The sequence below is a fragment of the Polypterus senegalus genome, chromosome 1, assembly GCF_016835505.1.
Source record: "Polypterus senegalus isolate Bchr_013 chromosome 1, ASM1683550v1, whole genome shotgun sequence".
NCBI classification, from domain to species: Eukaryota; Metazoa; Chordata; class Cladistia; order Polypteriformes; family Polypteridae; genus Polypterus; species Polypterus senegalus.
Genome location: NC_053154.1, coordinates 22,602,787 through 22,618,425, shown reverse-complemented (window position 1 = coordinate 22,618,425; position 15,639 = coordinate 22,602,787).

The following is a 15,639-nucleotide window of genomic DNA, read 5'->3' as shown; positions in this document are numbered from 1 at the left end:
CACCAGCGCAAGTTCAGATAATGGCTCTGAGGATTTCATCCAAGTACCTAACCAGTCAGGGTACCATTGCCAAGCATGTGGAGGTCTGTGTCACACTCAAAAGATATGCCTCCGCAGATCATCACTGACCCACGGCCAAACTGGTCCAGCTGGATGGTGTTACAGGCTGCATAATGTTCACCATGGCGTCTTCAGACCAATTTATGTTTATCATATATGCTCAGCATGAATCTGCTCTCATCTGTGTAGAGAACAAGGTGCCAATAGGGGAGCTGCCAATTATGGTATTCTCTGGCAAATGCCAATCAAGCTACATGGTGATAGACTGTGACGCTAGATCCTACTGGAGGATGTTGGGCCCTCATGTGACCTTCATGGAGTCTGCACACCAGTAGCCAGCAGGAGGTCATTGTTTAGGGCTCTGGCAGAGCTCCTCCCGTTCCTACTTGCAAAAAAGAGCTGACACTGGTCCTGCTGCTCTGCTGATACTCTTCGATGGCCAAGTCAAGCTCTCATTATGTAATGGCCCCTCCCGGTATCTCCACCATACTCTTGAGACTGTGCAGGTAGACACAGCAGATCTTCTTGTGAGAGCACATACGGAGGAGCTGGACTGTCTGTGTCACCTGAATCGGCTGCAGGTACCGTCTTCTAGGCCCATTAGTGACAAGGACACTAGCAAAACTATATCTCTAAATATATAAAATCTAATATCTGTTTGTCTGTATATCAGTCTGCTTTTCCAGAGAGAACTACTTAATGGATTGATATTGTTTTTTTCTATAATTTTCTTGAACATTCGGGTTGATTTTTCAACTTCTCTCATTGCGCTAAGTATCATACTTTGCTAGCGATACCAATTTAGTTGTGCAAATCTGAGAAAGAAGCTGCGGGCCAAGGAGAAGGGACGGGGCTCTCCTCACTCACGCGCCAGCCTCCGTTCCAGTCACTCTACCTCTCCCATGTGTTTGTTCAACAAAGATTATCATCTACAGATTGTTAAGGAGTAACGTTTGATGTTTTTGATAGAGAGATCAGAGCTATGTGTGTTTTAGAGGGTAGCTGCAGATTACCAGAGATATCATAGCCACATGCTTTTCTGTCCACGCGGGGGATGCTCTCCTGTCAGAGCTGAACATGATCAGATACAGTGGAAATGTTTGATGTTGGAGTGTACCTACTTTCCATTTGGCCAGAATTATATTTAATTTTTTTAATAAATTTTTAAAGTTTGTTCTGTTTCACTACTATGTTGGTGGATATATATATATATCGTGACAGAAAGGGGTCGCTGTTGCCCCTTGAACCCTCAGACAATATGCCAAAACATCAGATAAAAAGTCCCAATAATGAATTTATTAGTATAATAATGTGCACCAAGCACCTCCGCCTCCACTATACAAAATAACAAATCAATAATCTCAAATAAACACTAATCAATCCTCCTGTCCACCCAGCAGCTCTGTCACACACCCTCCCAACTCCGGATCAGTCTGCTGGGGTTTCCCATTATCCTTTTCAAGTCCATGACCCGGAAGTCCTCCTTCTCCGGGTCAACTCCACATCGTCCTTTCTCAAGTGTCCCAGAAGTACTATTTCCGTCCTTATGACACTGAAGTACTTCCAGGTTGGCGTAACTGTGACAATCCCCAGGTTTTCGATGAGCTCCCCCTGGCGGTACCCACGGCACCCAACAGGGCTGAAGAAACGGACTTCATTTTCCATAATGCCCTGTGGGAATCCAGGGCACCTCAAGGCTATCGGGAGGACGCCATCTTGTGTCCTGGATGTGTCGGCCGGGATGAGCTGCCGGCCGTCCACCACAATATATATATATATATATATAATTTAGTTTATTTTCATTCCACTTCAATATCTTGGACTATATTGTTAAAACCATTACATTAAATCCACATGAGCATCCATTTTAATACCAGATTGTAATGCCCCAAGTGGAGGAGTTCAAGTATCTCGGGGTCTTGTTCACGAGTGAGGGAAGAATGGAGCGTGAGAGCGACAGGCGGATCGGTGCGGCATCCGCAGTGATGCGGGCTCTGCATCGGTCTGTCGTGGTGAAAAAGGAGCTGAGCCGTAAGGCAAAGCTCTCAATTTACCAGTCGATCTATGCTCCTACCCTCACCTATGGTCATGAGCTATGGGTAGTGACCGAAAGAACGAGATTGCGAATACAAGCGGCTGAAATGAGTTTCCTCCGCAGGGTGTCTGGGCTTTCACTTAAAGATAGGGTGAGAAGCTCAGTCATCCGGGAGAGGCTCAGAGTAGAGCCGCTGCTCCTCCGCATCGAGAGGAGTCAGATGAGGTGGCTCGGGCATCTGATCAGGATGCCTCCTGGACGCCTCCCTGGTGAGGTGTTCCGGGCACGTCCAACCGGGAGGAGGCCCCGGGGAAGACCCAGGACGTGCTGGAGGGACTATGTCTCCGGCTGGCCTGGGAACGCCTTGGGATTCTCCCGGAAGAGCTGGAAGAAGTGGCCGGGGAGAGGGAAGTCTGGGCCTCTCTGCTTAAGCTGCCTCCCCCGCGACCCAACCTCGGATAAGCGGAAGAGGATGGATGGATGGATGGATGGTTGTAATGCGACAAAACAGGACAGATAATGAGGGAGATGAATACTTTCACAAGGCAATGTGTACATTGAGAGAGCTTCCTGTTGCTTTTGTTACTTTTTTTGTACATATTGATTCTTTCCAATAATTATGAATTACCAATATTGGTAAAGTTGAACAGGCATTGTTTTCATGTTTTTTTTTTAGCATTTTATTGATTTTATTAAAATCAAATAACATTCCAAAAATGCAAGTCATGTTTAACAAAACAAAGTTGAAATAAATCAACACCCTCCCATGAGAAAGAGAGCTAGGCCAGTAGAGTAAAACTTCAATACAGGCAGTCCCCGGGTTACGTACGAGATAGGGACTCTAGGTTTGTACTTAAGTTGAATGTGTATGTAAGTCAGAACAGGTACATAAATTTAATAAATGCTATTGTTGACCAACTGTAAGCAAGAGCTCTGCTAATGAATGATGGAGTTTCACCTCTCTCTGACCTTTTTATTATTTCTACTTTATTTTCAATGGTGATGGTTTTTCTCTTCTTTACTGTATCACCGGCATTTGCATCAGATTTGTGTTTCAGAGACATTCTTGAAGGGTGAAGACAAAAGGTTAAGATGAGTTTTTCTGCACAGCACTGTACACGCTGTCACAGCAGGAAGGCACCCGTCGTCAACACGTCTGATGTACTGACAAGAGACAACTTCCTGCTATGTGCATAACAGTACAAACAGGCTTACTAGCTAGCTAGCTAGATAGATAGATAGATAGATAGATAGATAGATAGATAGATAGATAGATACTTTATTAATCCCAAGAGGAAATTCACATACTCCAGCAGCAGCATACTGATAAAAAACAATATTAATTAAAGAGTGATAATAATGCAGGTAAGAACAGACAATAACTTTGTATAATGTTAGCGTTTACCCCACCAGGTAGAATTGAAGAGTCGCATAGTGTGGTGGAGGAACGATCTCCTCAGTCTGTCAGTGGAGCAGGACGGTGACAGCAGTCTGTCGCTGAAGCTGCTCCTCTTTCTGGAGATGATCCTGTTAAGTGGATGCAGTGGATTCTCCATGATTGACAGGAGCCTGCTAAGTGCCCGTCGCTCTGCCACGGATGTCAAACTGTCCAGCTCCATGCCTACAATAGAGCCTGCCTTCCTCATCAGTTTGTCAAGGCGTGAGGCATTCTTCTTGTTTATGCTGTCTCCCCAGCACACCACCACGTAGAAGAGGGCATGCGGCACAACCGTCTGAGGACACTATTTATTTTATTTATTTATTTTATGATTTTACTATTGAGAAAGACTGTGGGCGGCGAGGGGGTGGTTCATAACTCGCCCACCATACAGTCACCTCCACTACAGTATGCTGCCTGCAGCAATGCTTTGGAATGCTTTGAAATAGAAAAAGAAGCTTAGGAAGGATATTCATCTTAACAATGTTAATTCTTCCAGCTAAAGTGAGATGAAGGGTTGACCATCTATGCAAGTCTTGCTTAATTTTTTCCATGCACACAACAAAATTTTGTTGATAAAGAGCTTTATGTTTACTTGTGATATTTAACCCTAGGTATTTAAACTGATCTGTAATGTGTGAACGCTGGCCCTGGCACGGACAGACGGACATCATATTGTCACCACACACCATTTATTATGTACACTATTTACACAAAGTTTTCTCACGTGCACCCCCAGTGCCTTCTTGCATCGATCTCCACAAGTCCAGGCCACACAGTCCTTTTGCTTTCCTGGCCGCCTCCCGTCCTCTCTCTCCAGTTCAGTCTACTTCCTCCCGACTTCCACCACCGACTGGAGGAGGCGCTTAAATAACGCTCCCGGATGAGCCCCAGGTGTTCCCGGCATTCCCTCCTTAGCCACGCCCCAGCGTGGCGGAAGTGTCGGCTGTCTTCCTGGCAGCTCTCCGGGCACCACATAAAGCTCCTGGAATAATTAGACACTGGGGTGCCGCCTGGCGGTGGCCACGGGTCCCTACAGGGCTGGGCTTCCAAGCCCTGTACCCGAGGCCCCCTGCATAACCAGGACGGACGCCCCCACTCGGTCTGGAGGAGGCACTCGCCTCCTCTGGTCCTCCAAGCGTCCCGCCGGGCTCCAGCCCCAGCCGAGGACCGTACGGGATAAACCGGCATCGGGGCGCCGCCTGGCGGTGACCACGGGCCCCAACAGGGCTGGGCTTTCAAGCCCTCCACCCGTGGCCCCCAACAGAACCAGGACGGACGCCCCCTCGTGGTCTGGAGGAGACACAAGCCCTCCTCACGTCCTCCTGGGGGTCCCGGCCGGGGACCACAAATGATAAAAGCGAAATTTGGTACACATACTGTATACTATACTACTATTCACTTTTGGGATGATGATCGACCTCCAAGGTTATTCCTCTTTTTATTTGTATTTTATTTTATTGTAGAATCAACTCTCGGCAGCGGCCAGCAGGGCGGCCGTGTGGCACATGCATATGGGCGCCGTTCTCATTCCCTACCACCTTCATGGTCACTTCTCCTACCTCTTCATATCTTAAATAATTCTTGAGGCAAATTGAAGACTTAAGTGACAGCTTAAGTGAAAAATTAAGGAAAACGTACTAAGTAATTAAAACACAAACACTGACTTAATCAGTTTTAACGCTGCCAACAGAAGAGAGGAAGTGGGCCGCTAGGGTGGAGAAAAGAAGAGCTGCTTGGGAAGCACTAAGCGCATCAACCTCTGAGCAAACGAATGGTAAACAGAGACAGAGAAAGAGGATGAAAACTGTAAGTCAAGTGTATTCACTGCACGCTGTTGTGCAGTACGCCATTACTGGTATAAGATAATTAAATAGAAACATGTAATATAATGAATATTATGGTAAAAATAACAGTAGCAGTTCGTAGTAGATGGAGTATGTTCTATCTTCCGATGGTTTCTGGTTGGAGTAAAAGTCATGACGTTGGCAGGAAACATTGCAGTGCCCAATGGCATCTTTCAGAACAGATCCCCAGAGGTGCTTCTCGTTCCGTATTGGAGGAATGTGCCTTTGGCTTAAAGTACTCAAAAAAAGAGCCCTCTAGAAGGGATAAGTAGAATTGTTCATGATGGCATTCAATTTTACTACCATTAATTTTTACCAATGATGGACTTGAATTTTTTGACAGGTTGTTCTTCATGCGTTTTGCATCACCTGAATTAAATTGCTTCCTTCTGGAGACCACAGCATAGAACAACACACTGGTTATAACAAACTGGTTAAACATTTCCAGCAGGGTGCTGCACACAACAAAAAATATGATTCACCTCAGAAAGTGCAGTCAGGCCCGTCTCTTCTTATGTAGCACTCTTGTGTTGTCAGATCAGCCTGGTTTGCTGTTCATATGGAACCCCGGGTACTTATACTTCCTTCCCCTGAAAGATGACTGGTCTTAGGGTCCTCTTTGGAATGTTGGAAGCCCACCACCAAATATTTTTTTTTTTTTTGTTGATGATGAGCTGTAGGCGCTTCTCTCTGCACCACAGAATAAAATCATCCACCTACCCTGACTCGTCTCAAGTAACAATACCACCTACGCTGGAGGAGTCTGAGAAGTACTGTAGATGGCAAGAGCTGGTATTATACTGGAAGTCCATTGTGTAAAGCCTAGTTTTTTGAACTATAGGTCACAACCCAAAATGGTTTCCTGGTTGCCGGATTTAGAGCCATGGAGGTTCATTGCTCACCATTAAGAAGAGTCATCTGAGAAGTACTGTAGAAGCCATAAGCTGGTATTATACTGGAAGTCCATTGTGTAGACCCTAGTTTCTTAACCTATGGGTCATAACCCAAAACAAGGTCTGGGTTTCCACCTTTTGGGTCACAGAGAGTTGTTACTCACCATTCTATCCCATAATATCCAATATCCACACTGCCATACTCCACAGCAGGTCTACAGCCTCAGTTGTAGACCAACAGCTTCACGGCCAAAGTCACATTTCCTCACTTCTGTACTATACACTAATCACACCAGCTCCAAACTTTAAAAATACTAACTCATATCCTTAAGTTATCCCCTAACCTTAACCACACATAACGCTTAACGTTACCTCTAATCCTTACCATTTATACTATACTGGTCTATAACTAGTACCATAGACCTAAGGTGATGTCTGCTTACTTCTGTCAATAAACTTCAGTCAAAAACTGTGGTGATGTATGACACTTTGGCTCTGCAGTTGGATATTATTAGCCTGCTTCTCATTGCATTCAGTGGGAAAGGGTCACATACACTTAGCAAAGTTTCTCACAATGGGTTGCTGCAGGCAGTTTAAGCAACCAACATTGTTCTGCTACGACTGTCAGTGGCGATTCTCCAAAGGAGAACCCCCAGCACCCAACCAACACAACTCATGGTTTAAGCAACATTAGTGTCGAGGGTAAACAAGAAGGTGGACAGGATGGTTCCCTGAGATGCCCCAGTATTATAAACCACCATTTCTGACACACAGCCCTTGAGCCTCACTAAGTGCCATCTGTTGGTCAGGTAGTCCATGATTCAAGAGACCGTGGGGCATCAAGATGTGATGCTGTTCTTACCACCTCAGAGATTCCACGTCCAAGGTGGATGGACTGAGATAAGCTTTTAAGTGTGGAGACAGTTGAGGAGCAGTAGGAACAGGTTTAAAACACTTTTACATGTAATGCAGGACAGGTACGTACCTAAAATTGGAATTAATAGGAAATTTTTAAAAAAACTCTGCAATGGGATAATAACCAGTTAAAAAAGAATCTGCAAAAAACAGCTACTGTGATGGCGCAATACTAACGCTCAATCCAACACAGACAGGCATGGGAGGCACACTTTATAAAAGCACAAGTTTTTATTTCGTTTTTTTTGTCTGTGGGCAACGCCTTCCCCGTTTCCACAGGCACAACACAGTCCCAATAAGCACAAGCACTTGCCCGATCACAATACTTTCTCTTTCTTTCTCCTCTGCTCCTCTCCAGCAAGCTTTGTCTCCCTCCTCCAGACTCTGGCTCCTGGAGTGGTGGTTGCTGGCTTCTTCTATAGCCCACCCAGAAGTGATCCAGGTGTTAGATGACCCATTTCCGGTTGCACTTCCGGGTGTGGTGGAAGAGTCGCCCACATGGACTGAGGAACAACTGCAATGCCCCTGGCGGCACCCCCGAATCCCAACAGGGTTGTAGGGAACTCCCATGGAGCCCTGTGGGAATCCGAGGCACCACTGCCATCCAAGGGGACTGCCATCTAGCGTCCTGGGTGAGGTACTGTTCTGACCAGGCTTGCTCCCCCGGTCCATACGGTGTAGAGGTGTCCCAGCTGGACAATGACCCTGACCGTCTGAGACACTGTACAAGGCATACAAGACAACTCCAAAGTGAATCATAAGGCATATAAGAACATGAGGGCAAACATTAAGAAGGATATTAGGGAGGCTAAAAGACAGTTGCAGAGGAATATAGCAGATAAGGTGAAAGACGTGCAGATTAGTTTGATTGAGTTGGTTTGCAAGTGAGCACTGCACTACTCTTGTGTCCTGTCAGGACAAACTCTAACCAGTCTTTAACCCTGTACTGGAATAAGCAGGGCTGTGAATGCTATGCCACTATTCAGGGAGTAAATATGGAGGTGATGCACTGCTAAAGGTACTTGTTGATCTAAATCAATTACAGGCTTGACTGTTCTTGAAAAACAGAGGAACTACACAAGAAAGGACAGAACAGACTCTTTTTTTTTCTTAGGAGACAGCTCTCACTTAATGTGGATAATGACATTCTTTACATGTTTTACAATGGCTGTCTGATAGAAAATGAGGCTATCTGTGAATGAGTAATATCAGGTTTGTATAATTTTTGTGTTAGGTAGGCAAGACCTTGTTTGTAATTCCCACCAACTTTCATCCTGACAACTGTCATTGCTACCGAAATCTTTCAGGACACAGACATCAGCTGAAAAGTTTATGGCTACATTTTTTGGATGGTGGATGTGTCATCATGGTGGACTTTCTCTGAGTAGGGTGCACCATTATTAGGGAATACTATACTAACCTAATCTAGAAGCTGACGAGTGTCATTGCTAAAAAGTTGCCCTACAGTGTCCTCTTTCATCACAACAATGCTCCACTATACAGGATGCACGTGACAATGGAAATATTGCAAGAATGCAACTTTGAACTGTTTCCCCACCTTCTTTTTCCACCAGATGTAGTGGCTTCTGACTTCCTTCTCTTTCTTGAAATGTAGAAACACCCGTGTGGTTGCCATTTTGACACATATGATGCTGTCATTGATAAGGTGGTGCAGTAGTATCCATCCATCCATTATCCAACCTGCTATATCCTAACTACAGGGTCACGGGGGTCTGCTGGAGCCAATCCCAGCCAACACAGGGTGCAAGGCAGGAAACAAACCCCGGGCAGGGTGCCAGCCCACTGCAGTGCGTGCACACAGACACAAACACACCCACACACCAAGCACACACTAGGGACAATTTAGAATTGCCAATGCACCTAATCTGCATGTCTTTGGACTGTGGGAGGAAACCGGAGCACCCAGAGGAAACCCATGCAGACACGGGGAGAACATGCAAACTCCACGCAATAGGGAAGCGAACCCGGGTCTCCTAACTGTGAGGCAGCAGCGCTACCCACTGTGCCACCGTGCCGCCCACAGTAGTATGTAATTTTTTTCTGAGGTTATTCAGAGACTGGAAAGCTGGTGGGAGAAGTGTGTTCACCTTCAGGGAGACAACATTGAAGAATCCTAAAAAAAGCATTATGTCACAACACTCCCTTCCCAGGTAGGCTCACTTTTCATCAGACACCCATTGTATAACTCTGTTATAACTTTATGAGTGCCAGTGTAGTATGATGAGTCAGTAACATCACTTCAAGAGAAGTCAACAAGTCAACAAGTGAACTAAAAAGGCAAGATCAGTTATGTAATGCCTTCTGGACCAGCTGGAGGTGGGAGTGGAGGTGAGAATGAAAGCAAAATTGAGTGCCATTATAAACAATGATGCACATCCTCTTCCTTGACATACCAACACTGAAGACTTTCAGCCAATGAATTATTCAGCGAAGTGTGTGAAGAAACACTACTGGGACTCCTTCATACCCAGCAGCAATATGTCTGTGTAATGCCTCACTGGAATTGCAACTGATCTTTTTATCTTCAGCCAAGTCAGAAGATTTAACTTCTTTATAGTTTTCTTTCCTATTAGTTATTCTGCTGGGTATTTTAGAGGAGGGTTGTCATTTGTGGTATATAAAGATACAAGCTGTGTTGGCCAGCTTCACTCTGCAAATTTCATAAGAGAATGGCTGTCAGTTAGAGAGCCATCAGTTTATTGGGTACGTTAGAAATACTATGTAACTAACTAACTAAGTACTTTACTTATACAATACTTATATATATTGTCACAGATGTACGAATAGGAGAGAGCTGTATGGACCAAGTGAGGGTAATTCCACGCCAGGTCAGGAGGTGGAAAGGTATGCTAACCTTTCTTTGGTTGCAGGTTTGGTTAGTGTGTCGAGTCTTTGATGAGGTTTGACTTCCGGTTTAATATGGAGGTCATCATCCTGCCAACTACGCCAATGTGAAATGAATAGACTCAACACACTCAAAAGGGTTAGGGGCAGCCACTGTATAATTTGCCTGGCTGCAAAAAGGATTTGAAAATAGCACTGATGTGCATGGATTAGAGTCCGTGACTGAACTGAGGATGATTGGAAAAGATGGTGGTTTTAAATGTACAGACAGGATGTGGTGTAGTGAACCCTAACGTAATGTGCATCTGGGGTTGCCACCAGAAGTGACGTGGTTTAGGGTGCCAGAACTGGAAGTGACATGTTTCTGGGTACTGGAATCGGAATTGATGTCTTCAGAGTTGGATCAGACAGGTTTTCCCGTTTTCAAACACAACAGACGAAAGGTTTAGAGCACCCCGCCACCCACTGGCCTTGTGTGGAATTGCCCTCACTTGGTCCATACAGCTACCTCCTATTCTCACGTGTGTGACAATATGTATTATGGATGACTGGAAGGACACTCAAAATGTAGAGCAAGTGTTGGGGTGCCAGCCAGGTCACCCCTTTTAACTCCAAACAAAGCAAATTTAAACAAAAAGAATGCTCGATGGCATATATTGAATCAATATGTAAACTAAAGGATGTCTTTTCTGTCTCTAGTGGGAATCTAGCGGGTCATCTTTCTGGAGCTCCATGATAAACATGTGTCCGATCTGAGACGCCATTCTTTGGGGCATGCTTTCTATTAGGGATGGGTTGAATTGCCTTTAGTGGGCATTTACTCAAAAAGGGGGATCACCACCCAGGTCTGCCAATCCAGAGGCACTGTCCCCAATGTCCATGTGATATTGCAGATGCGTGTCAGCCAAGACAGTCCTACAACATCCAGAGTCTTGAGGCACTCTGGGCGTATCTCATCCAACCCCGGGGCCCTGACTACTTCGGTGATCTCAGTCCCAGAGATGGGGGAGCCCACCTCTGAGTCCCCAGGCTCTACTTCCTCATTGGAAGGCATGTTAATGGGATTGAAGAGGTCTTCAAAGTACTCCCCCCACCGACCCACAACGTCCCGAGTTGAAGTCAGCAGCGCACCACCCCAACATATACAGTGTTGATACTGCACTGCTTCCCCCTCCCGAGACGCCGGATGGTGGACCAGAATCTCCTCGAGGCTGTCCAAAAGTCATTCTTCATGGCCTCCCCAAACACCTCCCATGCCCGACTTTTTGTTTCAGCAACCACCGAAGCCGCATTCTGCTTGGCCTGCCGGTACCTATCAGCCTCCAGAGTCCCACAGAACAAAAGAGTTCCTTAGAACTCCTTCTTCAGCTTGACGGCATCCCTCACCACTGGTGTCCACCAACGGGTTTGGGGATTTCCGCCACGACAGCCACTGACCACCTTATGGCCACAGCTCCGGTCAGCCACCTCAACAATAGAGGCACGGAACATGGCCCATTCGGACTCAATGTCCCCCACCTCCCTCGGGACTTGGTCAAAGTTCTGCCGGAGGTGGGAGTTGAAGCTACTTTTGACAGGGGACTCTGCCAGACGTTCTCAGCAGACCCTCACAATACGTTTGGGCCTACCAGGCCTGACCGGCATCCTCCCCCACCATCGAAGCCAACTCACCAGCAGGTTGTGATCATTTGACAGCTCCGCCCCTCTCTTCACCCGAGTGTCCAAGACATATGGCCGCAAGTCCGACGACACGACCACAAAGTCGATCATCGAACTGAGGCCTAGGGTGTCCTGGTGCTAAGTTCACATATATGAACACCTCTATGCTTGAACATGGTGTCCGTTATGGACAATCCGTGACGAGCACAGAAGTTCAATAACAAAACACCGTTTGGGTTCAGATTGGGGGCCATTCCTCCCAGTCACGCCCTTCCAGGTCTCACTGTCATTGCTTAAGTGAGCATTGAAGTCTCCCAGCAGATCAAGGGAGTCCCCAGAAGGGATGCCCACTAGCACTCCCTCCAGGGACTCCAAAAAATGGTGGGTACTCCAGACTGCTGTTCGGCGCATACGCATAAACAACAGTTAGGATCCGTCCCCCAACCCGAAGGTGGAGGGAGGCCACCCTCTCATCCACCGGGGTAAACCCCAATGAACAGGCTCCAAGTTGGGGGGGCAATAAGTATGCCCACACCCGCTCGGCGCCTCTCGCCGGGGCAACTCCAGAGTGGTAGAGAGTCCAGCCCCTCTCAAGGAGATTGGTTCCAGAGTCCAAGCTGTGTGTCAATGTGAGCCTGACTATATCTAGCTGGAACCTCTCGACCTTGCGCACTAGCTCAGTCTCCTTCCCCTTCAGAGAGGTGACATTCCACGTTCCAAGATCCAGCTTCTGTAGCCGAGGATCAGACCGCCAAGGTCCCCGCCTTCGGCCACCACCCAACTCACACTGCACCCGACCTCCTTGGCCCCTCCTATAGGTGGTGAGCCCATGGGAAGTGGGACCCATGTTGTCTCTTTGGGCTGTGCCCGGCCGAGCCCCATGGATGCAGGCCCGGCCACCAGGCTCTCACCATCGAGCCCCACCTCCAGGCCTGGCTCCAGAAGGGGGCCCCCGGTGACCTGCATCCAGGCGAGGGAAAATGTCGTCCAAGGTTTTTGTTCTTCATAGGAGGTTTGGTCAAACCACTCTTTATCTCATCTCTCACCAGGACCATTTTGCCTTGGTTGACCCTACCAGGGTCATAAAGCCCCGGACAACAAAGCTCCTAGGTTCATTGGGATGTGCAAACCCCTCCACCACGATAAGGTTGCGGTTCGTGGGCACTGTCTAGCTCGTTGGAAAATTCACCATCATCAGAGAGCTGTCTCTCTTGCGCACGCATATGACAAAGGTCATTGCAAAGCACGTTTTTACAGGAAAGTGTGTTCATTTGAAATTTAACAGGGCAGGTAATCAGTAGGAATAATGTGAAATTTGAGTATCCATTGTAATGAACCATCATTGTGTCGTAATGGAAATGAACATAGCATAAAGAGATGGCATTGTGTGTATCTGTCTGTTCGGCTTAGAAGTGCGAAGCTACAGCATGAAGCTCAAAGAGCCTGCAAGGCATCCCCAAGTTCACAAGGTAGAAGAAGAAAGAAGTGCGAGGCTACAGCATGAAGCTGAAAGAAAACAACTCTGTTGCCAAAGTGAAATGGGCGACGAAAGACAAACTTGCTTAGCCACTGATACACAAGGCGAGGTGAGCACATTAGCAAAACGAAACCTCCGAGAAGAGAGAAACTCGCTTAGCCGTGGATAGAGAATGGAGGCGAGCACGTCTATAAAACAAAACCTTTGAAGAGAGAGAAACTCGCTTAGCCACTGACAGACAAGGGGGTGAGAAAGTCTGCAAACGAAACTGCCGACTCTGCATTTTTATTTTTTCTCTGAAGATTTCAATAGTTTTCTAGGTGCCTGGGCTTTTTACAGCACAGGCTTACACAGCTAGTGAATTATAAATAAATGGTAATGGGCTAAGAACTATTTAAATCAAGTTGTTAAATAACTTCCATTATGCAGAGGAAGGTTACCACTTAGAAGTCTTGATATTTCGGCCTTGGGCCATGCTGCTAATGTCTCTGTAACCAGCTGCAGTGTTGCGGATTGAAAGCACGCTGCTTCACTATTTCAATCCCAGAGTATGCTACAGGCTTCACTGAATCTCACCCCGGTGTCCTGACCACAGAGCAAACCACAACTGTCTCTGCACCCCACGCCACGGTTCCAGCCTCAGTGCACAGTAATATTAATCCCTGAAGTCCCTCTGCACAACGACCCTCCTCTTATTGTCGGTTCTCCACAGCTTTCTTCTCCATGCTGCTCACCCCTTTTGGAGTCTATCTATCTATCTATCTATCTATCTATCTATCTATCTATCTATCTATCTATCTATCTATCTATCTATCTATCTATTATATAGTGCCTTTCATATCTGTCTGTCTATCTACGACCCAAGTGGCACTGAACTGAATTAAGTGGGTTTGAAAATGATCAGAAGGTTGGATGAACAAATTAAACTTTATCAAACGAGAATTTTTACTCTCTGTAAAGTTATGTCGTCAGAATCCTTAGCTTCATTCAATGGGTTTCTTTACCCTTTTCTGTGACTCAATTGCTGACCCTAGAATTGCCCCCACTTTGGATTCTTGAAACTTCCTACTTGTCATTTGGATTCTGCATGAGGACATTTTGAAATGCAGCTGCATTTTGGTAAGCTTTTAGAGTTTCATTTCCTGAATTGTTTTGTGGAACAAGTCATTGAGTAACTTTATTTTTCAAATTGCCAAACAGTAGATTTTGACCATACTTATGGTGTAAGAATAAATGGGAAAGAAAGCTCAGTCACTTTTTTGTGACTTGTGTTATGTTGTTAAAGGCTGAAGTGTTTTCCTTCAATGTGCTCTATTGGGCATGTTGATATTTTACTTACTAAAGCAGTTTCTGGATACCAGGGTTCATAACTCACTGCCTCTGTAGAAGAACCTTTGGAAATATACCAGAATGAAGGCTTTGTTCAATAGTTGACCCTGTGATGCAGAAGAAGCAGCAGCACTGATCTGTCCAGACTAGTTGTTTGTCCCTGCACAGATATTTGAGTGATCAGAGCTTTGAGTATTCGGATAGCACTTATGAACGTGTACAGTACTTCTTAGTATTTGGTAAAAAGTTTTTCAAGAATAAAGAAGTTTATGAGCTGCTGCTGCATGCCACTTGGACTCTGCATTTGAAACATCAGAGTTGTGTTGCATACCTGGCAATTCAAGGTGGGAATTGGACTCTCCAAAGGGGGCATCTTATCTAATATCCCATTCATAGACAAGATATCAAGATACAGCTTAAATGGAACACTTCACCCAAAAACTAAATTTTTTTATATGCTAATTACCCCGTGTAGTACAAAGTAATGGCAATTTAAAATTTAATGATTTTATGTAGAGCAAAGTTTCAGACAGAATAGTCATCTATGGTGACCAATGCTGTACAACAGCAAATAAATGAAAACAAAATACTGTATAAAAAGTCACATTACGTCCCAATGTTCACAGCATCCCAAATACATGTAATTTTACTAAAACACTGTTAAATAATTTGCTTCATAAAAACACTTTTATGAACTGAAGTAGAATATACTCAGATGTAAATGAGCATTTAAATGTAGGCCCACCTCATGATGTTATAAAGGGGGATTCTAAAGGGCAGGTCCTGAGTTATGATGGGTTACTCATGTAATAATGAAGCGATTGAAATTAAATAAATAAAGTGCATACCTTGATAGATGTGTAAGCAATCCAATTACATTCGGTGTTGCAAACGTTTACCTTCTTGCAAACACAGATCAACACAGCAGTCCATATTATTCCCTTTTTATTTTAATTTTAACTTGAGTAAGTGTGTTTTTGTTTTGTTTTTATTTTATTTTTTTGTACTGGAAAATTGTACCTAAAAAATTTGTTTTACAATCTCTCATTGCTACAATGACAATAAAGATTTGATTTGATATTGGCTGAGGTATCCACAATCCTGTCTGGATTAGATAATCA